This window comes from Haemaphysalis longicornis, unplaced genomic scaffold (genome assembly GCF_048455015.1).
Source record: "Haemaphysalis longicornis isolate Haplotype H1 unplaced genomic scaffold, Haemaphysalis longicornis Haplotype H1 scaffold_1, whole genome shotgun sequence".
Taxonomy (NCBI): Eukaryota; Metazoa; Arthropoda; class Arachnida; order Ixodida; family Ixodidae; genus Haemaphysalis; species Haemaphysalis longicornis.
The window spans coordinates 312,594,534-312,622,377 of record NW_027526203.1 but is presented as its reverse complement, the minus strand read 5'-3'; the positions used below and the strand labels follow the sequence as shown (position 1 = coordinate 312,622,377).

The 27,844-nt window shown below is 47.7% G+C and overlaps 1 protein-coding gene and 1 non-coding gene across 2 annotated transcripts in view; both read right to left on the bottom strand.

The window, feature by feature from the left end:
* The window catches only part of Nvy (CBFA2/RUNX1 partner transcriptional co-repressor nervy), a 172,362-nt gene that overhangs the window by 108,739 nt on the left and 35,779 nt on the right, over window positions 1-27,844 (bottom strand). The gene's annotated exons all lie outside the window — the stretch shown is intronic.
* On the bottom strand, window positions 22,130-22,202 carry Trnat-cgu (transfer RNA threonine (anticodon CGU)). Its single transcript has one exon. It is a non-coding gene; the product is annotated as a tRNA-Thr (tRNA).

The window sequence follows — 27,844 nt, the reverse complement described above, 5'->3', positions numbered from 1 at the left end:
CGCCTAGGCAGCCTTTCCTTTTTGCTTGGCCCTCGCAAACGATGGTCATCTTCAACACTTCGCTCCGCCGCCAGGCGCGCCCAGCTTAGCGCGCGCACAGGTTTCCACGGAACGCCAGCAGTGTCGTGACCAGCACTGTACGGCTAAAGCGGGACCCGCATCCGCCTGTACCCCAAGGATATGACCGGCCTGTCCCCGCGGAGCGCATTGTACCAAGTGCATTTGCCATGGCTTTTCCCCCAAAAGCGTGACGTGTCAGCGAACCCAAAGTCAGGTATAAATAGAAGGCTTCCGCACATATTAGCAGTTGCGTGCATCAGCAGAGGCGCTGCAAGTCGAGCGGAGACGCTGCAGTCGCTCCTTGCGTTTGCAATCGCAAAGTTGCGTCCAGCCGCATGCGGCCAAGTTTCGGCTCGGTGTCACTGATGCGGAACCGCTTCCGTGGCACACGGGGCGGCCCTGTCACAAATTCCGCGCTCATAGCGTGAGAAATACCTCAGGAGTAAGACCGACACGATACCGCAGCTGTCGACTTGGGCCACTCAAGACGATTTGGGTCAAATCCATAGGCGTATTAGTCGGCACCGCGAATGCGACAACCACCGAGGTTCAATAGATAACGCACTAAAAAAAGACGCTGGCGTTGCGTGCTCTTTTTATTTCTTTAAACAGTGAACATTTAGGGAACGCAATCCCCCGCATTGACCATCGACTAACGCACTTTCCGGCCACAAATAAAGGTGTGACGCCACCGCGCCCTGCGGCGTTCGTATTCTTAATGGTTGCGCAATGGTAGCGCAATAGGAACCAGCTAAAAGGACGTAGGACAAGAAGGTATGCAAACAACGTCGCTGCACTGCTGAACCGAGAAATGTACTCTCTTGGCCTATGACATTTGCGCTGCATTCTAGATTCTACGCAGCCTGACATGACGGTACATTTGATATCTATATAGGGTGTTGCTCTGCCAATGCCGTTCTTTCGAGGTCGTTCATCCCGTCGCGAAGACCTTCAGCCGCCTGCGCGCAAGCTGCGTCTTCCTTTCTGCGCAAGCTGTGCCTTTCTTACGGCTTCGCTTCCTCGGAGCTTCCCCGGTGCGGTACCACGTAACTGGCGAGGGCGAAACGGCTGCTTCGCGTGTGCCTTATCACCCAGCGGCGGCCGGGCCATCTGTGCGTGCGGTCCAGTGCAAGCCGATCACGTGACTAGGCGAACGTTTAACGACTGGTATATGAAAACATTGGGCTGGCTGTTAGAGAGAGAGAGAGAGAGAGAGAGAGAGAGAGAGAGAGAGAGAGAGAGAGAGAGAGAGAGAGAGAGAGAGAGAGAGAGAGAGAGAGAGAGAGAGAGAGAGAGAGAGAGAGATAGTGGAGGGGGATAATGATTTATTGGAGAGTTCAGCTCCAACCTAAAAAGTAGCTGGCTATTCAATACTTTGAATAGAAAGGTACAATGGTTGTTTTAATGAACCACACGATTAGAATAGTACATGGAAAGAGCAACAGTTGAGAGATCAAAACTACTTGCTATATACGTATGTTTTCATACAGCAGTGATGTCCCAATATTATATATATATATATATATATATATATATATATATATATATATATATATATATATATATATAGGGAGCAGTTGAACTTTTGAAGATCGTAGAGAACACAAGAAAAGAAAACTTTGAACAAGGTAAAAGCACGATTCTTGCCAACGTTTCAGCAAAGAGACTTCCTTTCTCTTGCTTGCAAAGACTTGCTGCAAAGCAAGCCTCTTTGCTGAAACGTTGGCAACAATCGTGCTTTTACCTTGTTCAAAGTTTTCTTATATATATATATATATATATATATATATATATATATATATAATATAATATATATATATATATATATATATATATATATATATATATATATAATATAATATATATATATATATATATATATATATATATATATATATATATATATATATATATATATATATATATTGCCGCGAACCATACATTGGGTTTGTTTATTTGTGTTTTGCTTTTACCGCCCGGCTGCGCCGGTCTGTGTTATCTCTGCGCCAAGGGAAGCGCGTGTTCCATTCTTTCTTTCTGTGCCGCATGTGTTATCTGTCGTGATAGGGAGAGCATTCCGATCTAACGTGAACAGCCCAGAATAATCTTCTTGGATCTACTATGTTCTCGATGTGAATCGACGTTTCGAGAACCACGCGCGCCGAAAGATAAAAAGCCTGCAGTGCGGACGCCGGGGCATTCGATTCTGCGACGCTCGCTGACGCAAGTCACTTTGTTGACCGCTGCTTCGCCGCCTCTGTATTCTTTTGAGTTGTTAGGGGAGCACAAGTTCGCTCCAATAAACTTGTTTCTCCTGCAAGACAACTGCGTCGTCCTTGGCTTCGTAACATCTGGTGGACCAAGTTGTGCTGCGACATGGAGCCCCGGAAGTCCTAATCACCGACCGCGGAACGGCATTTACTGTGGAGCTGATGCAAGGAGTATTACGCTACAGCAACACGGATCACCGAAGAACGACGGCGTACCACCCCCAAACGAACGGACTAACAGAACGTCTGAACAAGACAATCGCAGATATGCTGTCAATGTACGTTGACGTTGAACATAAGACTTGGGACGAAGTGCTCCCGTATGTCACGTTTGCGTACAACACGGCTATCCAGGAGACGACGCAGCTGACGCCGTTCGAGCTTGTCTACGGTAGAAGGCCAACTACGATGCTCGACGCCATGCTTCCGCACGTAGAAGACGACGACCTCAACGCCGACGTTCACGGATATCTTCAACGTGCGGAGGAGGCCCGCCAGCTCGCTCGAGTTCGTATAACGGACCAGCAGCTGGTGGATGCGGGCCGCTACAACCTCCGACGCCGAGACGCCGAGTACCAACCAGGGGATCGTGTGTGGGTTTGGACTCCCATCCGACGACGCGGACTCAGTGAGAAGCTCCTGCGACGGTATTTTGGACCCTACAAGATTCTACGACGTGTTGGCCAACGTACCTACGAAGTGATCCCCGATGGTGACTCCGGCACATCACGACGACGCACGCGGCCTGAAGTCGTCCACGTGGTTCGCTTAAAACCTTTCTACGGACGATGACGAACTTTTATTTTCATTTGTTCGGACTGTCGCTTATGTTAGCATCGGGTCGATGCACTCTTAGAGGGGGGGTAATGCCGCGAACCATACATTGGGTTTGTTTATTTGTGTTTTGCTTTTACCGCCCGGCTGCGCCGGTCTGTGTTATCTCTGCGCCAAGGGAAGCGCGTGTTCCATTCTTTCTTTCTGTGCCGCATGTGTTATCTGTCGTGATAGGGAGAGCATTCCGATCTAACGTGAACAGCCCAGAATAATCTTCTTGGATCTACTATGTTCTCGATGTGAATCGACGTTTCGAGAACCACGCGCGCCGAAAGATAAAAAGCCTGCAGTGCGGACGCCGGGGCATTCGATTCTGCGACGCTCGCTGACGCAAGTCACTTTGTTGACCGCTGCTTCGCCGCCTCTGTATTCTTTTGAGTTGTTAGGGGAGCACAAGTTCGCTCCAATAAACTTGTTTCTCCTGCAAGACAACTGCGTCGTCCTTGGCTTCGTAACATCTGGTGGAGGTGCTGGGTACGCACCCTTCATGCCCACTACAACCTCGAAAAGCCGCCAAGCCAGTCCAACAAGAGCCAGCCCCCGCCTGCAAGATTTACCGCCCGAGTTCGGTTTGATGCCAGAAGGGCCCAAGAAAAGGAACGCTGCAACCAACACCATGGTACAAGAAACAACGTCGCCAATCATGCTGCAGCAGCCCCGGGAACCGCCATCGTTCCGGGGAGCCCCCGCTGAAGATCCAGAGGAATGGTTGGAGAAGCTGGAGCGCGTGCGGATCTTCAACAGGTGGGACGATGAAGAAACCTTCCGGCATGTTTTCTTTTACTTGGAGGATGCAGCCCGAACTTGGTTTGAAAACCACGAGAGCGCCTTGACCGACTGGACGCAATTCAAAAGCGAGTTCCTTAAGACCTTCACGACCGTGGTGAGAAAAGAACGAGCTGCGATTTTACTGGAAACTCGAACGCAACACCCGAACGAAGGAGTCGTAATCTTCGTCGAGGAAATGAAGCGACTTTTCCGCCGTGCGGACCCAGGAATGACGGAAGAAAAGAAACTACGGTTTCTGATGCGAGGTGTGAAGCAAGAGCTCTTCGCGTGCCTTGTTCGCAACCCCCCCAAGACCGTGTCCGAATTCGCGTCTGAGGCCGCCGCGATGGAGAAGACGCTCGAAATCCGAACGAGGCAGTACGACCGCCCAATCAATGCGCTGGTTTCGGAGACGCTTGGTGCCAGCGCTATCAACTCCGACTCACTACGCGACACTATCCGCGAAATAGTGAGGGAGGAGATGCGGAAACTGCTCCCGACTCCGCCGCAACCACAAGTCGCTTCTCTTACCGACGTCATTAGAGAAGAAGTGCAGCAAGCGCTGGGAACTTCAACGACGCCAGTAGCACCTCGCGAGCCGCAAGCCATGACCTACGCGGCTGCTGTACATCGCCCTCGCCCACCTGCACCCTATCGTCACGAGGCTCCGTACCGTCGTCCCCTCTCGCCGGCCCGACCACCTGCGGCGCAACCCCCTGCCCCAAGGAAGACCGACGTGTGGCGAACGTCCGACAATCGTCCGCTGTGCTACCACTGCGGAGAGGCCGACCACGTCTACCGTCGCTGCCCCTACAGGAGGCTCGGTTTGCGAGGGTTCTCCGTCGACGTACCCCGCACCTCCACCAGATGTTACGAAGCCAAGGACGACGCAGTTGTCTTGCAGGAGAAACAAGTTTATTGGAGCGAACTTGTGCTCCCCTAACAACTCAAAAGAATACAGAGGCGGCGAAGCAGCGGTCAACAAAGTGACTTGCGTCAGCGAGCGTCGCAGAATCGAATGCCCCGGCGTCCGCACTGCAGGCTTTTTATCTTTCGGCGCGCGTGGTTCTCGAAACGTCGATTCATATCGAGAACATAGTAGATCCAAGAAGATTATTCTGGGCTGTTCACGTTAGATCGGAATGCTCTCCCTATCACGACAGATAACACATGCGGCACAGAAAGAAAGAATGGAACACGCGCTTCCCTTGGCGCAGAGATAACACAGACCGGCGCAGCCGGGCGGTAAAAGCAAAACACAAATAAACAAACCCAATGTATGGTTCGCGGCAATATATATATATATATATATATATATATATATATATATATATATATATATATATATATATATATATAGAGAGAGAGAGAGAGAGAGAGAGAGAGAGAGAGAGAGAGAGAGAGAGAGAGAGAGAGGTAATCAGGCAAGTGGCAGTGGTCACTCCAACGGGATGGACATGTACCAGGTGAAGAATATGTGGTGAGGGACATGACCGACATCAGAACATGGCGGACAGTGCTGGACTAGGTGCGCGTAGCTGGACGGGCTGAGGAGCGGACCTTGGTGAAACTGGACTTATAGTAAAGGTGTGGTTGTAGGGGACGCAGTGGCTTTCTGGGGAACCGCGGCCGGGTGCAAGGACCCCGGTACCACCATATATATATATATATATATATATATATATATATATATATATATATATATATATATATATATATGGTCCCTCAGTCTCGCCATCGATGGCACGCCGGCTGGGCTGCCAGCGTGTGCCCGTCAGGGCAAACGGAAGGATGAATTGATTGATTGATTGTGGGGTTTAACGTGCCGACGCAACGCAGGCGACGAGGCGCCGTAGTGGAGGGCTCCGGATTAATTTTGACCACCAGGGGATCTTTAACGTGCGCTGAAATCTCGTACACACGGGCGTTTTTGCTTTTCGCTTCCATCAGAAAAGCGGTCGCCGCGGCCGGGAATCGAACCCGCGACTTCGTGCTGAAGGATGAATGCAATCACCTAGCAAGCTGGCAGGCTGCGAAATATCAAGCAAAGGCAAATTTTCATGAAACACTGTGGGCACAGTCTTTCCTTTCGCTCGTGATACCTAGGTTTAGAAGTCTACAAGATTTTAGTGGAAGTCTCCAAGGTGGAGTATGTTTCTGCGGAGGAATATTTGACATGAACCTCAATGGAGCTGTACGGCTACAATGGAAAGCTCTACACCTTTCATTTGTATCTGTACGGCTGCGTTGAGGTGAATGTCAAATTTTCCTTCGTAGGTTTAGAAGTTTTAACCCTGAGCGAATGTTCTTTTTTGCTTAAATTTTGTCTATGTGGGCATATGAAACTATGATAAAATATGTGGTATTAACGAATCTTGTAACTGTAAAGAGCCCTTTCGCCAGTAAGCGCATAGATAAAATGAATACGATCATAAACAAAGCCCAATTATTCGAGATAACGGGACAAAAACAATCAGTATAAAATTTAACAGAAGCCTTCATAGCAAAGTAAAATTCTCTCCCTTTTAACTAAGAATAAACAGAGATGAAGTGTATATTGTAAACTGCAGATGACAGACAGCGTATTCAAACTATGAGTACTCTTCCCCCCTAAAGCGGAATGTGCGGCGAAGTAGTGACTGCGATTAACTGTAGACAGGATGGACAGCCCGGTACTCGCTCCAGTGACTCTCGTACGATAGCGCATACATATGGAGATGTCTGGCAGCCAATCGGAGCGCGATAAAGTGTCATCGTTGGTCTTGCGTAACGTAAGCTCTTGCGGCAGGTAGCCCGTACATTAAGAAGATATGAGCTTACTACAGCGCACACGACGCTATTCATTCCAAACATCATATGGCTCCGCGGTATAGCAACCAGTCGCAGAAAAACAAAACCAAAGGTTTGAAGTCGGTCCACCGAAACACGCTGACCTTCCGACCGTTCCGCGACACTTTAGTGAAATCGAGGGATCTAGTCCGCAACAGCCACGCAACCAGTTGCTGGAAACAGCCATCGCACGTTTTGCCCGACACTGTGAAATTCACCCTAGCATAAATTCTTTCCAATTCCACGGCGCCTTAAGCACGGAATGAATGTCACTACCGCGTCCGGTAGCCGGGCACGTCGATGACGTTATGGGACTTCCCGCAGGTCGTTACGAGTGAGAGCTGTATCTCTTAATCACGAGCGAAAGCGTCGCATTATGAGCCAGATCCGAATGAAGAATGTTTCTTTGCGCAGTCTTCTTCTTGTTTTCCCTCCAAAGCCGCTAAATAATTTGCAAGTGATCAAACATCCTGACACCGTTCCCGCCCCACTTTAGCACGAACTCGTCATCGACACTTCACTCCACTGCCTTTTCATTCTCATTTCGGTCCTGGTGCAGGAAAAAAAAACGCACTGATCCTGGTTAATACCACGGCTCCACTGAGATGAAACTCCTGAGCAGGGAAATGTACCAGCTAGGAAGCGTATAACGCATGCTGAAGTGTTGAAAACGTAAACTCAGGCCGATCTGGTGGACATACTAGAGCACAGACGGACGTTCAGGTAGACGGACGGACTGACGGACAGAGAGGCAGACTTAGGTAGCCCAAAAGATTTTACATTTAGAACGAACGTGCCCGAACTTAAATGCCCGTTCGGTGCTATATGCGAAGCAAAGCATCAAGTCATTCGTACTTCCAAAAGGGGAAGTTCCGAAGAAGCGACCACTTCCGTGTCTTCTACTGATATCTTCAATTAATGCGAGCGCACACTCCAACCTTCGGGACGGATTTGAGAGGAGGAGATACGCATGCGTCTGATGGATGGAATTTACCCTGTGATGGAAACAAAAGAGCCATGAAACAGTCTGGGAGTCGCAGTCCCGTAGATAACGCGAGGACAAAGCGCAGGACCCGTTCGATTTTGCATTAACAACAACAGGCAAAAAAGGGAATAATCCGCTAATGGCACAGGCATTTTGCGAAATTTTCCTTTTACTCTGATGTACCTCCTGTAAGCGGCTGATAGAGCCACTGGGCACGTGCAAAAAGCGCAAGCGCTCTTTGCATGCAATTCCGTCCACTGATGCAACACGTGTCCTGCAGGGGTCACCGAGCGATCGTCCTGTGAAACGAAGATAGGAGGCGAAGGCTCTGAAAATACAAGAAAAAAATATCCGAGCCTTCAATTCTTCGGTATTTTTTCCTCTCGTCGCAGTCTGGCACGCCGCGTGGAGTATACCTTCGCGCTGTCGTCGACATCACGGCACACGGGTGGTCTCGAAGACGGGACATCGCGGACAGAAATGGGGGCGGGGTGCGGGCGGAGGGGTTGACAGGGGGAGCTGTGTGTGAGCGGGCCAGATAACGGCGAGAACAAAACCAAGCAAAAGTCTGCCCCCCTTCCCCCCCTCGACGCTGAGTGGAAGCAAATTGCTGAAAAACCGGCAAGCGGTTTGGAGAGCGCGGGAGAAGTGCTCGCTTTCCGGCTGCGCCTCAGTGATAACGGGCCTGCCCTCCGGCCTCGCCCACCCGTCTTCGTCGCCCCCTAATCTTTCCCCACGCAGCGCCAGGCTTTCGCTGCATTCCTCGCGCGTTCATCTGCGGGACGGGAGCTAATATTTTTGCTTCTTAAGCAATGAGCACAAGACGAACGCCTCAATGAACCTTTATTTCACGTCACATTTCCTTTTCAAATCTGTTTTTTTTTTTCTTCTGGCGACAAGCTGATAAGCACGTTGTCCTTTGATTCAGTTCCCATTCGAATCCACAATTCATTTTGCGGTTCTCTCACTGCATCAAACATCGCTGAACACTATTTACGTGCTTTCGGTTTTGTTTTCGTTAAACAGGACCATGAAGACAACACACAGCTTTGCTTTCGTCGAAAGACTGGACAATTCATACGTACCAGTTTTTTTTTCTTTTTCTGCGGGGAACGATGCTTTCATTAGGGGAAGTGGCATTTAAAAGGAGAGATATCAAATTACCCGCTCGCGTTAGCCCTATTGCGCGTCAAAGTTTCCTTGTCACGTAACTGAGGAACACAGATAAAGGGACATACAAGATGTTACTTACACGCCAAGAACCGTCAGGAACTGAAAACCGGCCTATGCGCGTTCAACCTAGTAACCCTTTCCCCCTTTCTCCTCGTAGAGTGTTCGAGCTCTGTGACAGCGTGGCTGCGGCTACCGCCATCGCGTCGGATAACTAACTATCTTGAAGCTCGGGTTTACATTTGGCAATAATTGGACAGCAAGAGCCCAACTGAGCTCCCAATGTTCCCGCGAGAAAATAAGCAAACGAATTCTTTTCATTTCGTCTGTCCACGGTCAGAGTAGAAGAAGCGGCGTTTTCGTGGCGCTATGTTACCAAAGCCATACAGCATGGCATGACACCCTCGTGAACGTAGCGTTTCTTCATCAGTTCAGCCGATCCGTAGAGGATGGAGGGCGACGTCACCCGGCGACACCATTAAGTCGGTGCGGGAAGCACCTCCTATATCCCAATATAAGGTTTACTTAATTATCTCGCCTAATCAGGCAAGATAATTAAGTCATCCTTTACTTCGCTACACTTCTAATATTTGTTATTCCACCATAGCAACGTTTTCACTCAAGGAAATTTGCATGTTGTCTTCGTGGCTCTTTCAATAAATCGTAGGACTATAGGCTCCGGAACGATCGCCGGGTGGCGCTGCACTCTCCCCTCCGCGGGAGTACGCGGTGGCTGCCGCCGCTTCGGCACGTGCTTTTCTCGCTGCGCGCGCGCTGCATTTGTCGCGCTACGGTGAGGTCCGGGTAAAATATTCTTTCGACTTATGAAAGCATACACGTTAGCACGTGTCCAGCAAGTTCGGTTTACACGTAGAGTAGCTACTGGGTCCATTTTTGCCGGTGCTTGTCTTGTCGTCTGCTAGAGGCGCGTCGTCTGCTACGCGCCGCTCGAACGGCCGAGCGCCCCGACGGTTTCACGGGATAGAGCGTGCTCTTGGCTGGTCGTCAGCTGCCGTCTTTTTGTCGTCCAGGCGACAACTGTGCAACTTGTCAGAGCGCATTTTTCTCTTGTTTGCTACTTTCTTCACGTGCTCCCACTTTGAACATCCGGATTTTATGGACGACAGAAACATTGAGGCTTACAAGAATTCCCGTTAATTCATTGTTTCTAATTCTTGAAATTATCAGCTGCCTCCTATGAAAGACGCATTAAAAAGGCACACGCTGTTAAAGGGGTGCGCTGACAACACCGCATTTCTATTTTGCTTATCTTTGAAGGAATTTTGTTCGCAACGTTCGTCCCACAGATTGACCCGCTGGGAGTGAGGGTGATACTGCGGTGGGAACAACAGAACATCTTGTCAGGACTCGGGGACTCCGCCAACGTTCCACGCCTGTTTTCTGTTATGTTCCCGTGTTTTATGACCATGTAGACACTGCTGCGACAAAACATGGTTGCCTTGTGTGCAATAAGCAAAACTGCTATAAGCTGGGACGGATTCAGACAGATACCCGCCGCGGTGGCTCAGTGGCTAAGGCGTTGCGCTGCTGAGCACGAGGTCACGGGTTCGATTCCCGGCCGCGGCGGCCGCTTTTCTGATGGAGGCGCAAAGCAAAAACGCAAGTGTACGAGATTTCGGTGCACGATAAAGATCCCCAGGTGGTCAAAATTAATCCGGAGCCCTCCACTACGGCGCGCCTCATCGCCTGCGTTGCGTCGGCGCGTTAAACCCCACAATCAATCAATCATTCAGACAGATTTTTGCCCTTTTGTTGTTGTTCTCGCCGTCTGCACAAAAAAGAAAGGCAGAAGGTGCAGCTGGTACGAGGGCGATGCATTTGCGCCTGTGCAGTGTTGCCGCGTGCATAAACGAAAACATGTGGCCCTTCAGTCGTGCACGGCATCGACCAAAGAGTGGAGAACAGCTGTGGCGCGTCCAGAACAGCTTGGCTCCCAAGGCTGCCTCCGCTGCTTTTGGTGCTAATCAGAGGGGGAAAGCTAAATGGGAAAAAATGGATTTTGCAGAAGAGAACACTAGTTCTCTGTTGTTCGGGCTGCCTGGAAATAGATAGGGGGTGGGGGGTCCTCCCCTCTACACTTTTTTAATGCATGCTGCCAATGATTGTTTTCCGCTATAATAAATGAAATTCGGAGTTGTTTAGCTGGTGCCGTTCGATATCGTCCATATATAACACAATTGGTTGACATTTTGCATGGGTGAAAAAAAAAATAGTTTCTAGCGATTTACCAGGCTGTAGTAGCTCTGGTCCTTCTTGTCATTGTGACTTGTGTTCTGGACGGGATTGCTGCGCAGTTGGTTTTTTTACCCACATTTACAAATACTGGTAATTAAAAGTGGTATACACCAAATTCTGTATATTAATAGTAATTAAAAGTTATACACCACAAGCTGTTCTGTTGTTTCCGCGAACTGTCACTCTAACCCATACTTGTACTCGAAGGTGACAAACATTGCGAACAAAAATTCCTTCAAGGACAAGTAAAATGGAAATGCGGCGCTGTCAGCGCACCGCTTAATTAGCGTGTGCCTTTCTAATGCGTTTTTATAAGATGCAGCTGATTGTTTCAAGAGTAAGAAATAACCTATTACCATAATCAATCACGTTTATCTTACATTTCTTGCAAGCCTCAGTGTTGCTGCGGTCCAGAAAATCCGTATGTCCGAAGCGCGAGCACGCGAAGGGAGTAACAAACAAGAGAAAAGTACTCTGTGACAAGCTGAACAGCTGTTGCCTTGCAGACGAAAAGACAGCAGCCGGCGACCGCCGAACAACGCGTTTCCCCCCCTTAAAATCATCGGGGCGATCTGCCGGTCGAGCGGCGGGTCTGTAGCAGACGACAAGACAAACGTCGACAAAAATGAACTCAGTAACTACTCTACGTTTAAACCGAACTTGCTGGACACGTGCTGACGCGTATGGTTTCATCAATCAAAAGAAAATTTTACCCAGCTCTCTTCCTAGCGCGAAAAATGCAGCACGCGCGCAGAGAAAAAAGCACGTGCCAAAGCGGCGGCAGCCCCCGCGTACTCTCGCCGAGGGGAGAGTGCAGCGCTGCCCTCGCCCGGCAAACTTTAGCTTCGCCTCCCTATATGAGATCCCGCGAAAGGCCGAGATGAACGCTATGGCACAGGGGCTGGCGAATTTAATGTGAACACGTTGTTGACAAAACTAACTAACTGACTGACTGACTGACTGACTGACTAATTAACTGAACTAAAGAAATAAACAAATAAATGAAATTCCACGTGTTGATGTTATTTTCTGTGCGCATAACAAATATTCAGACATCCAAAACTATTTCAAATTCTTCAGCACTCTAGACTTCATGCTGTCAGTTTGCTTTCCGCCTGTAATTCACCAAATTTAGCTCCTCGTTTTTTAAAGAATAATTCTAGTTTCATCGTACAACAGAGGCTAAAGCTTGCGCGACCGTGGATTAACCATCATTCGCTGAAAAGCTAAACTGCGGAACCATGTGCGCATGAAATATAAGACAAGGTGTGATTTGTGAGCAACTTGGGACAAAGAAAAACAGAACACGTTCTGTCGGTAAAGGATTAAGACACAGTGAATAAAAATTTGCCTGATTTATAGTGCATTATGGAGGCACGAAGTGCTTTGATGCAATTCAAAACTACCTGTGCGGGGATTACCTTTTTTTTTTCCTTGGCTTAATATGTGAGGAGATAACAAGGCCTCATGCTTAGTCAATAGAAGCAGGCTAAGTTTTCGCAAATCACCCGAAACCAAAAAGTCTGAGTTCCCATAGCAGACACGCATGCTTGTCGTGTACATCCAGGCGACTTGAGAGGGGCGCAGATAGTGAGCAGTTAAAAGGGACGCGGCGAGTTATCCAAAAGACAGAAAACAACGGCATGCTTAATGCCAGCACGGGGCAGCTAAGCCTTACATTCCCAAGCCTTAATCGGTTCTACCGTGCGATATCTGCACCCGACGCTGGCACAAGTGGAACAGGTTCCAGTGAGTGCGGCGTCCTCGAGCACTCAAAGAATGAGCATTCTTTGTTTACATGCTGCCGGTTAGGAGCTTCCCAACCCCGACTCCGCCTTCCCGTCGTTCGTCCCCCCCCCTGTTGCTCTAGCTTGGCTAGGTGGGCGTTAGTTCTTCGACCATTGCAGCGCCTGAAAAGCACACTTTGTTTTTGGCACGAAGCCCATGCGGAAAAGTACCTAAACGATTACAGCTATCCTTTGACGTATTTCCAAAGTGTTCGAAATGTGAATAGCATGTCAAGTAATGGCTACCGGTATTTGATACAAAGAACTTACATACGTGAAAGATGTTCAAGTTTAAATGGTGCGGTCTCTTAATGATAAATTAACGACGCTTTGCGTCGGTGCTGCACCGTTTGCCTAGCCCTTGTTAGCTCGCCGCTATCATCTCGGACGCCACTTGGGAGACTAACACGCCAAGCAGTTTTGCAGAAGTAGAGCGCCGCACCATCTCTGCTCATTGAGGTGTTCAGCTCTTCGCATTCTCGTTCATAGTATTCGTAAATAGGCGTTCTGTCTCTGTTGAGTTCAGCCTTTTTTCATCTGCAAGATCCATTAGTCACGTTCTTATTATTAATTGCCCACACTACACAGCATGTACGTCGCTTGCGATGACGCCATAGCAAGTGTGACATCCCTTCCCGTTCCGACGCCATTCATGACGCCTGTTCCCGTGTAGGGTCGCTTCCTGTCTTTTCGGAAGACGCGCAACGGGTTCCTCACCCAACAAACACTTGGCGAGTCATCATCATCATCATCACCACCAGCCTATCTACGCCCACTGCAGGGCAAAGGCCTCTCCCATTATTCTCCAATTACCTCGGTCCTGTGCCAACTGTGACCAATTTATCCCCGCAAACTTCTTGATCTCATCTGCCCATCTAACTTTCTGCCGCCCCCTGCAACGCTTGCCTTCTCTAGGGATCCACTCTGTTACCCTTAATGACCACCGGTTATCTTGCCTTCGCATTACATGCCCTGCCCACGTCCATTTCTTCTTCTTAATTTCTACTAATATGTCTTTACACCAGTTTGCTCCCGGACCCACTCCGCTCTCTTCTTGTCCCTTAATGTTACACCTATCATTTTCCGCTTCATTGCCCGCTGAGTCGTTCTCAATTTAAGTTGAACCCTCTTAGTGAGCCTCCAAGTTTCTGCCCCGTAGGTGAGTACCGGTAAGATGCAGCTGTCATACACTTTCTTCTTCAGCGACAATGGTAGGCTGCTATTCATTATCTGAGAATGTCTGCCATATGCACCCCACCCCATTCTGATCCTTCTAATTATCTCTGCCTCATGGTTGGGATCTGGGGTCACAACTTGGCCTAAGTAGATATATTCGCTTACCACTTCAACTGCCTCGCCACCTATCTCAAACTGCTGTGCTGTCCCGAGGTTATTGATCATTACTTTAGTTTTCTGTATATTAATTTTCAGGCCCACGGTTCTACTCTGTTCGCCCAGTGCGGAAAGCATGCTTTGCAATTCGTCCCCCGAGTTACTTAGCAATACGCCAATTGGCGAGTCAATGACGCTCAAGTGCCTCCTGTCGCAGGCTCTGTGTTCTTAGGAACGGAAGCTTCACGCAGCTGAGTTGACGGGCTCTGTAAATGCTAGCTACATTTAGTAATCCCTTTTGACGGAATGTACTAACCGAGAGAATGAAGCGCATTTCAAACACGGAAAATTCCCTTTGGTTATTGTCCAAAGGAATCATCATCATCATCGTCATCCTCCTCCTCATCATCATCATGTCTACCCCCGCTGGAGGGTAAAGGCCTCTCCCGTAGATCTCAAATTGCACCGGTCTTGCGCTAACTGCGACCCATTTTTGCTCGCAAACTTGCGGATCTCATCTGCCCACCTAACTTTCTGCCGCCCTCTGCCATGCTTGCCTTCTCTAGGGATCCACTCTGCTGCTCTTAGTGACCCACGGTTATCTTGCCTTCGCATTACATGCTCTGCCCATGCCCATTTTTCTTCTGAATTTTCACTAATTATGTCCTTAACACACGTTTGTTCTCTGACCCTCTCCGCTCTCTTCTTGTCCCTTAACGTTACAGCTATCATCTTCCGCTCCATTGCTCAATAGCCTCGGGACAGCGCAGCGGTTTCAGATATGTGGTGAGGCCGTGGAAGTAGTAAGCGAGTATATCTACTTAGGCCAAGTTGTGATCCCGGATCCTAACCACGAGACAGAGATAATTAGAAGGATAAGAATGGGGTGGAGTGCATTCGGCAGGCACTCTCAGATAATGAATGGCAGCCTACCATTGTCCCTGAAGAGGAAAGTGTATAACAGCTGCATCTTGCCGGTACTCACCTATGAGGCAGAAACTTCGAGGCTCACTAAAAGGGTTAAACTTAAATTTAGGACGACTCAGCAAGCAAAGGAATCACTCTGCTTCAAATTATGAACTTCAAAATTTTCGGCTTCCGAAGGACCATAAACTAAGTGCGAGTCCCAGGCAAAACTCCTTCCATTTGTTGGAAACACTTTTCGCGTACGCACCGCTCGGATATCGCGACCATCCCGAGGAAGGGGGAAGAGTTTGGACCCAGGGCTGACACTTCAGTGAGCTGAACTCGATCAAAGCTTAGGTGATCGTGCGACTTACACTTGCTTTCAGTTTGCCGCTGGCGCTGCGTGTCATTCATTGGTATGAGTAGCTGCTGTGTACGAAGCATTGTAAGCTCCGTATCTGCACCAGGCAGGCAAAAGTTCTAATTGTTTAAGGTGGAATTGTCATTTTATAACGAAACGCGATTCGTGCGTCGATCCGAGCAAAAGAAAAATCATATTTCAACATTATTTTTTCTCAATAGTCCTTTTCACGTCTGCAGAGATGGTGAAGAAAGTGATCAGGGCCTCCGTAGGGAAAGTTCAGCAGTGAATTGATAGCTATGAAGGAATCTAAGGTATTTTAGAACAACCAAGCTGTGAAGTAAAAACCTTGAACTGTAGTAAACACGTGGGAAGGGTGAATAAATAATAATGGGGAACTGTCAGTGCTGATCCCAGCCACCCGAAAGGAAGTTCATGCGTAGAATGTTCATTAACTTAAGTTTATTGGGGCAGTTCGCTCAAGTAATGAAGAACAGGTTATCCTATCCCTAAAAAAACGATGGTAATAACCAATGCATATTTTAAGTGCTGAATTATGGCATAATAATGCCAACTCAAATGGCGATACAAAGAAGATATAGGTGTAACGCCTAAATATAGGATGCTAGTGCAATCGATTAAGAAACTATAACTCGTGTGGAAGACATTCTCGCTGAAATTAAGTCAACAAGGAACGTTCTTGTCGGTATCTGGCGCGGAGGATCGTCAACGTGTGTGCGACCCTAGAAATCCTAGAGAACTCTGTGGAGCGATGAGATCAGAAGTTCTTAGTCATAGCGGATCGTGACGACATAGGACAAGAACTCTGGGAGGTCTAGAGCACGAGACATGAACCGGCTGATGATAATGATGATGATACTTCACGACAAATAGTCTAGGCCTCACGAGCATTCTTTCTTTCCAGTTCTAACTCCATTCAGTAATCGTTCAAAATCACCGTTGTGTTGTATTGCACCTGTTGAGTGCGCAACGGCCGATATAACGTCTCCATCATAAAAACTAAATTGTGCAATTTCCTTAGTATTTAGGGAAACAGAAAATGATGTGGACGTACTCATGCGAGCAGCGCGCCAGGTAGAGATCCGCGCACTGACCAGATGAATAATATGCACAGTTCAAAAGTTTAATGTCTTACGTGCTTTCATGAGCTGTCACTTCGCGTTTGGAAAGGCTTTTTATATGGCGAACAAAAAAAGAACTTCAAAAATGACTTAAATCTACGAAGAAAGTCTTCAGATGAACCGGCGATATTTTTTTCTCTCTTTTAACGTTCCTGCTGTTGTAATCGCCGCAACCGCAGTCATCGGCAACGGCTGAGATGACCACAAAGCATTCAATGAGCTACAAAAAAAAAAAAAAAAATGAGGCTAGACACATCACGAAGTTTGGGATCAAAATAAAAGGGAAGAGAACAGCGAAAACGTTTCTGCCCACGACAACCTTTAACACCCTCAAAAACGTTTTAAAAGTTCCCCGAAGAAAAAAATACAGGATGCTCAGCCAGGGCTTCCTCTAGCTAAGGTCAGTGAAACTTTGTAAAAGGAAGGAATAAAGGGCAGCCACGCACGCACGTGCTTGGACGAAAAAAAGAAAGAAAGCGCGCATTACTGGACATCCGAGTCGAAGGGAAGAAAAGTTTGAAGGACAAGAGGGGAAAGAGGGCTGGGGAGTACAAATGGATGAATTGAGGTTGGATAAGAGGCCGTTCGAGCGGGGGAAGGGGCAAGCGCGCGAGAATAAAGAAGGCGCGGGAGGGGGGGGAGACGTGGAAAGAGACGGGTGCACCATGTGTTATTTAAGACGCTCAATGGCCGTCCCGTCGCCGATCCCCAGACGCGCACCTGCTACCAGCAGCAGGGCGCGCTGGGCCCTCGGCCGGGATTGCTCCGTGGCCTCGCCGGGCCCCGATATGCATCCGCCTCGCCAGCCTGCCGCCGCCTTTCCCTCGCGCACGTATCGCCCTTTCTTTTTTATTTGCTCCTTCGCACGCCCCCTCCTCGTCCATCATTCTTCACACGCACGCAGTACCATCCTGCACCGGCCCTAAATATCTCCGTTCACGCGCCGCAAGTTTCATTATTTCCAGCGAGCCATGTACTCTTGTTAATTGCCTTATTGACGCGTTAGAATTATTGTCGTCCGCCTGCTGCATACGGATAGAAAAGAAGCGTAGGCGAATTTTTGTGTGCCCCGATAATCTTTCGATTAAAACCGAACGTGGTATGTTTTTTTTCTGCCACATCATGCGTAACTCGGACGAAGATGAAATACGTTTGGTGGGCATTAAAAATTCCACGCGGTTTAGATCACTACCGACACTATGGCGTTGCTCATGGCACTGGGCGAAGCTTCAGCACAGGCGGCAATTTTTTTTCTTCTCGCTGCCATGCCTGGGAAGCTAAGTGAAGCTGGTCCTCCAGAGTCACTGGTACAGCCAAGTTTGTGACAATAGAGAGTTTCAGAGCTCCCTCTTTTCCGTTCGTTCCGTTCGTATCGTGTTTACCGGGACCCGACTTGGCACTTCCGCATTCATTCCGGTAGGGTGGATTAGTTCCGCGGGCCGGCCCTCGCCAAGCCCGCGCATTCATTACGGAGGGGGGTCCTCCTCGCCGTGCCCGCGCGCGCAGGCGCAGTCAGGTTTCGGTACGAATGGTACAGACGGAATAGACGTAACAGACGGAGTGCTAAAACTCTCTAATGACTCGTTATACTGCAGTCACTCTCACTACATGTGGCAAGGTGAGTGAGGCTGCAATACTGCTGCTGACGAGTCCCTGCTTTCACCGCCCTACTTCTTGCTAAAGGTTTCGTCATGTTCGATTGACAGCCTGCTTACTAACACGAGTCCAGTCACAAAGCAGTTTGTAGTAAGGGCAATTCACGATTGCCCGGTGGCTGATTCTGCATGCCTAATTTCTCGGTTTCATTGGTCCGCTTGGCGACAAAGAGACAAATACATCAGTTAACTGAACGCAAGTACGAATCGCTTTATTATTTCGACTCTTCTATGTTTTTTCCTCGGCCTCATCCAACAAAATAGTTAGAATTGCTATTGTAAAGCGACTAATAGTGTTTAATCATCTGCTTGGTAATATCTTGTCCCTCGCGACATACAGTCGTAGATGTTCAAACAGACAACATGTATACTGTAAGGCCACTGAACAACGTGTGAACGAGGACGTTTATTCGGTGATCTAGTCGGTTCCGAACACCGGACCCAGAGCGATGATGATGATGATGCACGAGCGAAGAGGATGAGGTAATGTTAATGAGAATGAACATGTTACTGCGAGGAAGGAAAGCGGGAGATTGTCCATAGTGCATAAACAAGTCCCTGAAAGAGTCGTCGATGCAAGGCCGTGGTGACGCGACGCACGCGCTCACAATACACAAAGAAGTCAACACTGCACATTCTATATTGGTGAGTGTCTCCGTCATGCAAGATTGTGTGTCTTTTCATAGCCATCTACATGGCCTCCTCCCTTGAAGGCCGATCATCACAGACAACTGCAGTCCTCTTTAATACCTACCTTTGCATCCAGCCTAACTGGCACACATCGGAAAGTCTGTCTTAGGGGCTTCGTGAAGTGCTGGGAAACTACAAAATAAAATATCGTAAACCGTTCCGAGCAAAATATAGCTTCGATTATTGCTCTACAAAATTACCTCGCTCCGCCAATCCTGCTCTGAAGATGTAGAGATCGGGGCTTAGAACTGCTACGTTGCAGACAGAGCCGGCTGTATACAGACCAAGTGACAAGTTTTATATATACAGTAAACTCCCGTTACATATATATATATATATATATATATATATATATATATATATATATATATATATATATATATATATATATATATATATATATATATATATATATAGAGGCAATGGCACTCATTGAACAATTGAACAAAGCGACCCAACATGATCGGAGGTTAAGTGTGGTTGATCATTTTCTTGATATCTAAATGACCACCACTTATTTTCTTTTCTCTTGTTTCCTTGTTTAGACCTGCATTTATAGCTTAAACGCACACCACAAGTGCAGATAAGGTGAGAAATGCGCATAGCAAGTATTTAATCTGATCACCACTGACGCGACAACTATCCGCCATTTCCCCCACCTGCTACGGCCTGCTAAGTTTACTTTCACCAGGGGAAGACGTCGGGTAAAACGTACCGCGGAACCGAAAATTACACGGCTTAACCACCGCATGCGGGTATGTAAACTGAATTTCCAACTTCTGTGTCGACGACCAATCGTGTCGTTCCTGCGAAGCACAATTGAGGAATAAAAAGCTTTCCTGAGTATTTCTATGTGTTTTTTTTTTCTCTAAATTTCGAAAGCAGGGTAACACACCCGCAGCGAGAGCTCTCGTTCTGTGAAGGCTTGCGGAGAGGGGATTGTGGACACCACAATGCGACGATTTGGTGCGGAGCGAGCAGGGGACATGACATAGGGGTCAGGCTGAGGTCAGGCTCGTGCGAGGAATAATATACGGGTCGTTCGGGCCGCCCATCAAGGCGTACAAACAAGTCGACACGCTCAATATCCAAGAACTAAGTTCCCGCGGCTCGAGACGACTACTTGCCCGAAGAACCTCTCCACAAGGAGCGGGGAAAAGGGGAGGGGGGGGGGGGAGCGACTTGGCGCTATGGGGGCAGCCGAGACACGGCGTCCTTTGAGGAATGGACTTCCGCGCATGCGCAATTGTGCCCGCATCGGGCCCGCCACGTCCTCCGTGTACGACACCGGCCTTGGATGATCACACCAACGAGAGGGGCGACCTGCTGGTACCGGCATGGCTGCTCGGCACATCCGCTGCGCGAGAGCCTTCCCAGCGCTCGCATTCCGAAGCCTGTATTTGCTCTTTCTGAAGAGCCGATCGCTCTTGGTTGAGACCAGCACGCGTGACCTTTGTGCTAGCATCCACTTCCGCACTCGCTACCAGCACGCGTCAGCTCGGTCCTGCCCCCTGCGCCGGGGGCGACGAATGATTCCACGTCGGCTTAGCAGTGGCCCGAAGAAAGGATGTGATTCCGCGCGACCCGCTTACTTCGTTAACACTTCACTATCCCGATTTCCCAGATGCAGGTCTTTGTAAATAGGGCATACGTACCGACCAATGTTGAAAATAGGAGGTCGTGAAATTAGTCAAATATGGCTTTCGCAAACGCGCATGATAAGCGCAGAATCGATTTGGTGCCAACGCCAGGCAGCGCCTTCCATTGAACCATGTGCGTCCTTCCGGGTTGTTTTTCTACATGAGATCTGAGACTCAAAGAATGATGGCTCAATTGCGTGCCGACTATTGGCCCTGAGTGGCTATTTACTTGCTTCGCTTTAAAAAATGCCTACGTCATACTAATAGTAAAGTTTCCTTTCGCGAGCCTCAAATGCAGCACCGTTCATTATGTCTACGAAGCATGAGCATTCGCCACCACGCATTTTTTTCTAGAGAGAGTTCTATTTGGATCAGGCGTTTTTTTTTCTTCTAATTTGCAACAAAACGTCGTCTTCAAACGGCGGTGAAATGTGATTGTAACAAGCTGAAGGAAAATGTCCACAGGTATTATCATTTTCGACTGCGAAGCGTGATGTATATTGTTTATGAGAGTGGCTATTTACGTTGTAGTGGTAACTAAGAGTTCCAAATTTTGTTTCAGCGTGCACTGACTGTTTTCTTTTTATACTCTTCATTTCAATTTTCAATTTCAACTTTCAATTCAGGAGAAAAAACGCTAAGACAAAGGATGTTCGTTACTCTTTCTCATTAGCATAACGGTAATAAGTTACTGTTATTGGAACGTAGCTTAGACAACAATTTTTTTTTATTTGCAGGTAACGTGTTGCGTGTTAAGTTACTTTTAATGCAAAGGCATTTGTTTAGCCGGCAGGTCGAAAGTTCGACGTCGTCGTTGCCAACTAAAAAATGGCGCACCATTCGGCCGACGGCGCAAAGAGAATAAAGGGCAAGTAATTGAGGCGAAAGCAAAACAAAACACGGGGCACTTAGGTCTGCTTACGTACTTTGAAGGGGAAATCCTGGCGATACTTGTTTAAGACTTCCTTGCTGCTTCACCGTATTTGCGCAGCTTTCGTTTCATTGTATCTTGACGCGAGTTGCTTCAACCGGTTTCTTTCCTGCTGCACCGTGCCATTGCGTCTCTTTCCTGTGGAAACACACAAGGGTGTTATGTATACTGACAAAAGTATTGGTGTTGCATCGTGGTCATTTGTATGTAGATAGACGTATATAGGTTGTTTGGACTATATTCCGCTGCTGTAAAACAACGTATAAACGTATATATATATATATATATATATATATATATATATATATATATATATATATATATATATATATATATATATATATATATATATATATATATATAGCGAATCAGAATAGGAAATGAGGGGCTCGTTGAAAGTAAGACAGAAATAAGGGTTGGCAGTCAAGAAAACCTTGGAAAGCAAACGGGAGAATGTGGTAGGTCATTGAAACACGTAAAGAACTTGGAAAGAAAGAAAGCGGAAAAAAAATGCCCGCCGGGTGGGATCCGAACCCACGACCTCCAGAATACGCGTCTGGTGCGATGACCACTACGCTACCGGCGAGGCTGTTTTCCCCTCCACTTTCTGGGGTATTTATGTTAACATATTTTATTTTCCTATATATGTATATATATATATATATATATATATATATATATATATATATATATATGTGTGTGTGTGTGTGTGTGTGTGTGTGTGTGTGTGTGTGTGTGTGTGTGTGTGTGTGTGTGCTTGGGTACTATACACAGCAAGTAGTTACTGAGTGCGCGTGCGATCTTTCAGCCGCTGCTGTTTCAATGTACTTATTCTAACCTTGTGGTTTTGTATCTTTTGTATACTCCAATGCCTAGAGTAGCCAGCTCCTGCTTGGGTTGGAGCTAAATTCTCCAACAAATCATTATTTCTCTCTCTCTCTCTCTCTCTTTGCTTTAGCTTCTTAGCGTTACGGCGTGAATGAGTCCAGCAAGGACACCGGCACACGCATCAGCTTCCCTAGAATCAGGACTCTGCACGGTTAGCATGCACCTGTTCTACTCACGTGCCAACCCGTTCAGGTGTCACGCGGCACGCACTATTCTAAATCTTTTACGGTTCCAATTCATGGCTTTGTACATTTTGTGAAGCAGGGACATTGCCCTCAAAGCTCCCGATTTCGGGCCAATCCTCCAAGTATGTAGGTGCCACGAAGAAAAGAACAACAAATACAATAAATTTTGTTCTGCGCTGGCAATGCGCGGAGCTAGCCCTTTTTTTCCGTGTTCGAATCCCATTGGATCACATATGCGTTGTTTATTTAGTCCTAGTCAAGGGTTCGGCGGAAGTGCGCCTGGTCAGGTTGCGCGTTCATAACAATGTTGTGGTCACTGACCAAATCAAATGCCCAATTTTAACGTTTCGGACCTCACACAGGATCCTCGTTCACAGTGTATTTTGTTTGTTTACTCTTTACAGGGGCGGCCATTTTCTTGGCAGGACAGCTACAAGAACAGCAGTAACCGCAATGGCGCATTTTCGCAGAATGAAGCACTTAAGTCTTTCGCCTTAAAAAGAAAATTGGGTAAATTTCTGAGGAAGAGGAGAATGAAATTCAGAGATTAAAATATCCGTACGCACGAATGTATTAATGTACTTGTTGGACGCCAAAGATGACGACTGCCGATATGCTAGAGCCTAGGACTCGGGCGTGTAGGACTGGGGCTTCGTCTGAGGCGGGAACAGTGTGAAGGTCGGCCTTGGTGGCAGTGGGTCCCAGTCTATGTATGGCACTGCGGATGGCGCCGGTGGTTTGAAGTAGGGCTGGAATTCGTAAGTCAAATTCAGTGGATGGGGATGAGCGAGAGTGTTCACGCTTCGTCGGCTGTGCGGGCTATGATGAAAGCGAGAAGTGAAAAGGACGCTGAAAAGGGAACACTGTACCTGCCGTGCTAACACTACGCTAAAAAAGGTTTAAAGGATTAGTGGCACCAAATTTGTGTATTTATGTTTTTTGGGTCCGATTTGTCCGTACTACCCCATAAAACATAACCAACGGGTTAAGAGGAGCCAAAGTGCTGCCTATTATGAATTACAGCGCCATTCATGGCATCAGTTACGGTTTCGGCCGCTGAGAGCCCGGAAGCAAGCGAGGGGGCTCTACGGCGGCTTTGATGTCATATTTTCTGTTCAAGCCAGAAGGCAATCTTTCGCGACCCCGCTTACCCCCTATCTAAATTAAATATTAGTTCCGCCACATTCAGCCGGTCTGAAACTGCCAAGAGTTGCGGCCGGCGGCGCGAAACAGGACAGAAGACACCACAACCCCACCAAAATGTTACTTTGTGTTGCTGCCGGTTTCGTTCCCACTAATATGCGTGCCACACGCTGAGAGGACAGACCACTCCGAGTTAGACCAGCCGGACGCTTCTACGTCCCACCCCTCCACCGGCGGTACTTACGTCACAGAGCGGCGGAGCTGGGCGTTCCCGGGTCTCACAAAACAGCACCAATAATATCCATTTAAAATTGGTTCCAAGCGACGTTCAACGCCCATAATCGTAGGAAGGCCACTTAGTAGCTTTATGAAGCGAGCCATATCAGTTTTAAGAAATCGAACTTAGGTGTCAGTACTCCTTTAAGAAATTCCTCGGGCACTTAAGTCTGCTCACGGGGTTTGAAGGCGAAAGCTTAGCAATTATCGAATACTTCTACGTCGTGTTTGCGGCTCTTTCCTCTGCTTCTCAGCATTTTGACCCGATTTACCCTGGCAAGGAGACTGACCGCACTTCACGCTGCAACTTCCCTACAGTCAGGTCTCCTCCGCGTGCACCCGTCATACGCACGTGCCGCCCCATGCACCTGTCACGGCGCACGCATCCGTCTAAGTCTTCTTGCACCCTGCCAGCGCGCCGGATTACCTCTGTCGTTACAGAACTTGGCTAGTCTTCTGGCGACCCGGGTTCAAATGCCGCTAGAACCCAAGTTATTTCGTCTTTACAGCGGCGGCCAATTTCGATACCATTCGTGTTAACGCCGACAACGACTACCACTAGAGTCACTTTTCGCGTTTGATGAGGCACCTTAGTCTTTCGCCTTAAAAATAGCTTTGCCAGTTCACCCGCCATGGTGGCTGAGTGCCTATGGCGTTGTGTTTCTGAGTTCAAGGACGCGGATTCTATTCCCGGCCATGGTGGTAGCTTTTCTGATGGAGGCGAAAAGCGAAAACGCCAGTGTGTTCGGGATTTCGGCGCACATTAAAGTTCCCCAGGTGGCCAAAATTAATACGGAGCCCTCCACTATTGCGCGCCTCATCGCCTGCGTAGCGTTGTTGCGTTAAACGTCATAATCAATCAATCAAGCAGCTTTGCTAGTTGATGCTGAAGTCCGGGCTTCTACTTTATTGCTGGTGCGCTGTTTGGCTGAAATAAGAACGCCCACCAACACAGTGCTTTGTCTTGTAAATAATCCGAAACGAACTAAATTAATCAGCAAGTGTCCTTCTCATTTTTCAGATATTGGACCGGCACAATGAACTCCAAGTTGCAACTTCGTGGGCTTTGCACCAGACAGCAAAGCGGGATGACGAAAGCAGGTTACGACGAGGAACACGACGCAGTCTGTAAAGCGTGCTTTGCCGCTGTACACAAGAGAGTTTGGGGGAGCACCTTTGTCAAGTTGTCGACGGAGGCGGGAGTGTCCCCGCATGCCGGTCACTAAGCTTATCTCTTACTGAAGTGGGAAAACACGAGGCAAGATTTATGTCCCATAACCTAAAAGGTCTATAAATTAATAGGCAGGCTTCGACCCAGGAACATTTTATACCAGTGGGAGCTATAGCTAACAGCGAAGCTCTGAGTTGTCCCATCTGTATAGCCGCACTCATATGTACGCTGTAAAATGCTTTGCACCATTAGGGTGTAAATCACTGTCTATAACTAACACTCTTACACTCCAGCAAAAACAAACAAAGGAAAACGCCCTTAACGGTTTTTTGTCGTTTATAACACCCTTGCACTCCAGCAAAAACACAGCACACTCTTTTAAAGGTTGTTTTATCGTTAATTACACCATTGCAAAGGGTGTTTTCTTTGTTTTCTGATATGATGTAAGGGTGTTAGTTATAGACAAAACTAGTGTAAATCGATTCACAGTGTAGCATACGGTGTCCACAAACTACACGAGTTCCTTCACGTGCATCTTATGGGACTAACAAAAAATAAGCGCGAAGGACATTTCATTCGGGAGTCCGGAAAAACGGCGCTCTGAAAACGGCAGTTTCTCGTGCCGGGTAGTCCTAGGTGAGAATGCGTTTCAAGGTTGAAGAAACAGTGGCCAAGTCACATAGCTTAAAAAATAACTACAGAAAATTTGAGCCCAAGTGAAAGCTTGTTTTTATTATTATTATTATTATTATTATTATTATTATTATTATTATTATTATTATTATTATTATTATTATTATTATTATTATTATTATTATTATTATTATTATTATTATCGATGTCTATGAGTGGGTGTGTGTTTATGTGAAAATGTGTAGATTTCTTCATGTGTCACCACTGCTATTCCCCTTATATTTTTCTTTGTGAGATATACACGTCATGACTGGTGTGTTTTTGTTTTTGTCTCCGTGCGCCAGCACAAAGGCGCTCATGGGCACGCAAGTAAATGACTGATTGATTGATTGATTGATTGATTGATTGATTGATTGATTGATTGATATTATTATACAAACTCCTGGTTAGAAGGTGTTTCACTAATTGATTTAGTAAACCCAATCATTTGGTTAACGTGCCCCACATGGTGTCATTACTAGCTGTTTCTCGTCAATGCGAAAGCTGTCGAGTCGCTACAGGCTCCCGAAGAACCAGAGAGAGTCCGGAGAAATGAGCATCCACGTCTCCAAAGTACAAATGGAGGACAACGTCATCCATCCGTGAATGCCAAAACAGAGACTCAGTGCGAAAGGGAAAAAAAAAGAGAAAGCAGCAAAAAAACAAACATACGACACGACAGAAGCCCAGCGAGCTCATACTGCTCGACCAGAGATGACTCCACGGAGGCGGGAGCGGGAAACAAGAAAGATGCGCCGGAGCAGCCTCCAGGCGGTCACTTCAAAATGTGTAGTCCGACCAAAGTGGGGGAGGCGACACGCGGGAGAAACGCGAGCCGCGGGAAAACAAAGGCAGAAGCCGGATGGAAAGAGAGGGAGAGAAAGAGAGCCGCAAAAGCTCATCGACGAAGGGGGCTGCCCGCAGGTGGCGTTCCATTCGATCCGTCGCCGTGCACCTGCTCGCCACGCTTTTCCAACTCGTCCCCGCGGACTTATCTTTTCCCATCCTTTCTCCGGTCGCATTCGGGCCTCCTTTGTGCCTTCTTTTTCAGCTGCGCGTTGCTATGGCAACTGTTGTTGCTCCGCATTTTTTCGAAGGCTTACCGGCTTCCACTGTATCCGTGTCACCCGATTTCGACGCAAGATTACTTAGTCCAGTGTCGCTCGTTACGGCCGCTGCTCATTTCGCCCGTTTCTGAAAAAGTGAAATGCGGATAATTACTGTCCTCTCGCTCAGTCAGTCTGCAGTTCCCGGAATTCAGAGCGTAATCGCTGTCTCAGAGCCAGCTTTCGAGAACTGGAAGGGTGTGTTATTTGCTGCTAGTTGCTTGCTTAACGATTGAGTTAGCGCCTAAGCCTCCTCCGTCTTATCCGCTTCTCCGTAAGGCGTGGCCATACTCAACTATTAGCTAACTCACCAGAGCCGTTAGGCTCGTCATGTTCATTCGGGTAGATTTACGGCGTTTAAAAAAGCATAACAGAAAAAAATTCGGACTATTTCTAGTAGAACTGACAACTGGGCTAGTTGGTAGCTGTTCATCTTGGTGTTCAGAGCGCTCACAACACAGGGGCAAAGAAAGAAAGAGATTCGTCTCTCATTGATTCTTCGTCGGTGTGTTGAGAGCGCTTTGAACACCAAGACCGACTCCTTATGTTGCTTAGAATATCATCTGTCTGTAAAGTTAGTAGTTCATCATATTACTGAAGTCCTGTATTTCAATCAAACGAGAGAAGAGATTGGTTTAGGGAAGGTTACCCGATAATGGATCCCATGCGTGCCAACAACCAGATAATCAAGATAATCTGCAGTATAACCCGATCATGAGCTTATAGTTTACGAAAATGGGCTTGGCTCTGGGGAGATCGCCGCAGTAATGGAAGCATTGTGAGACGA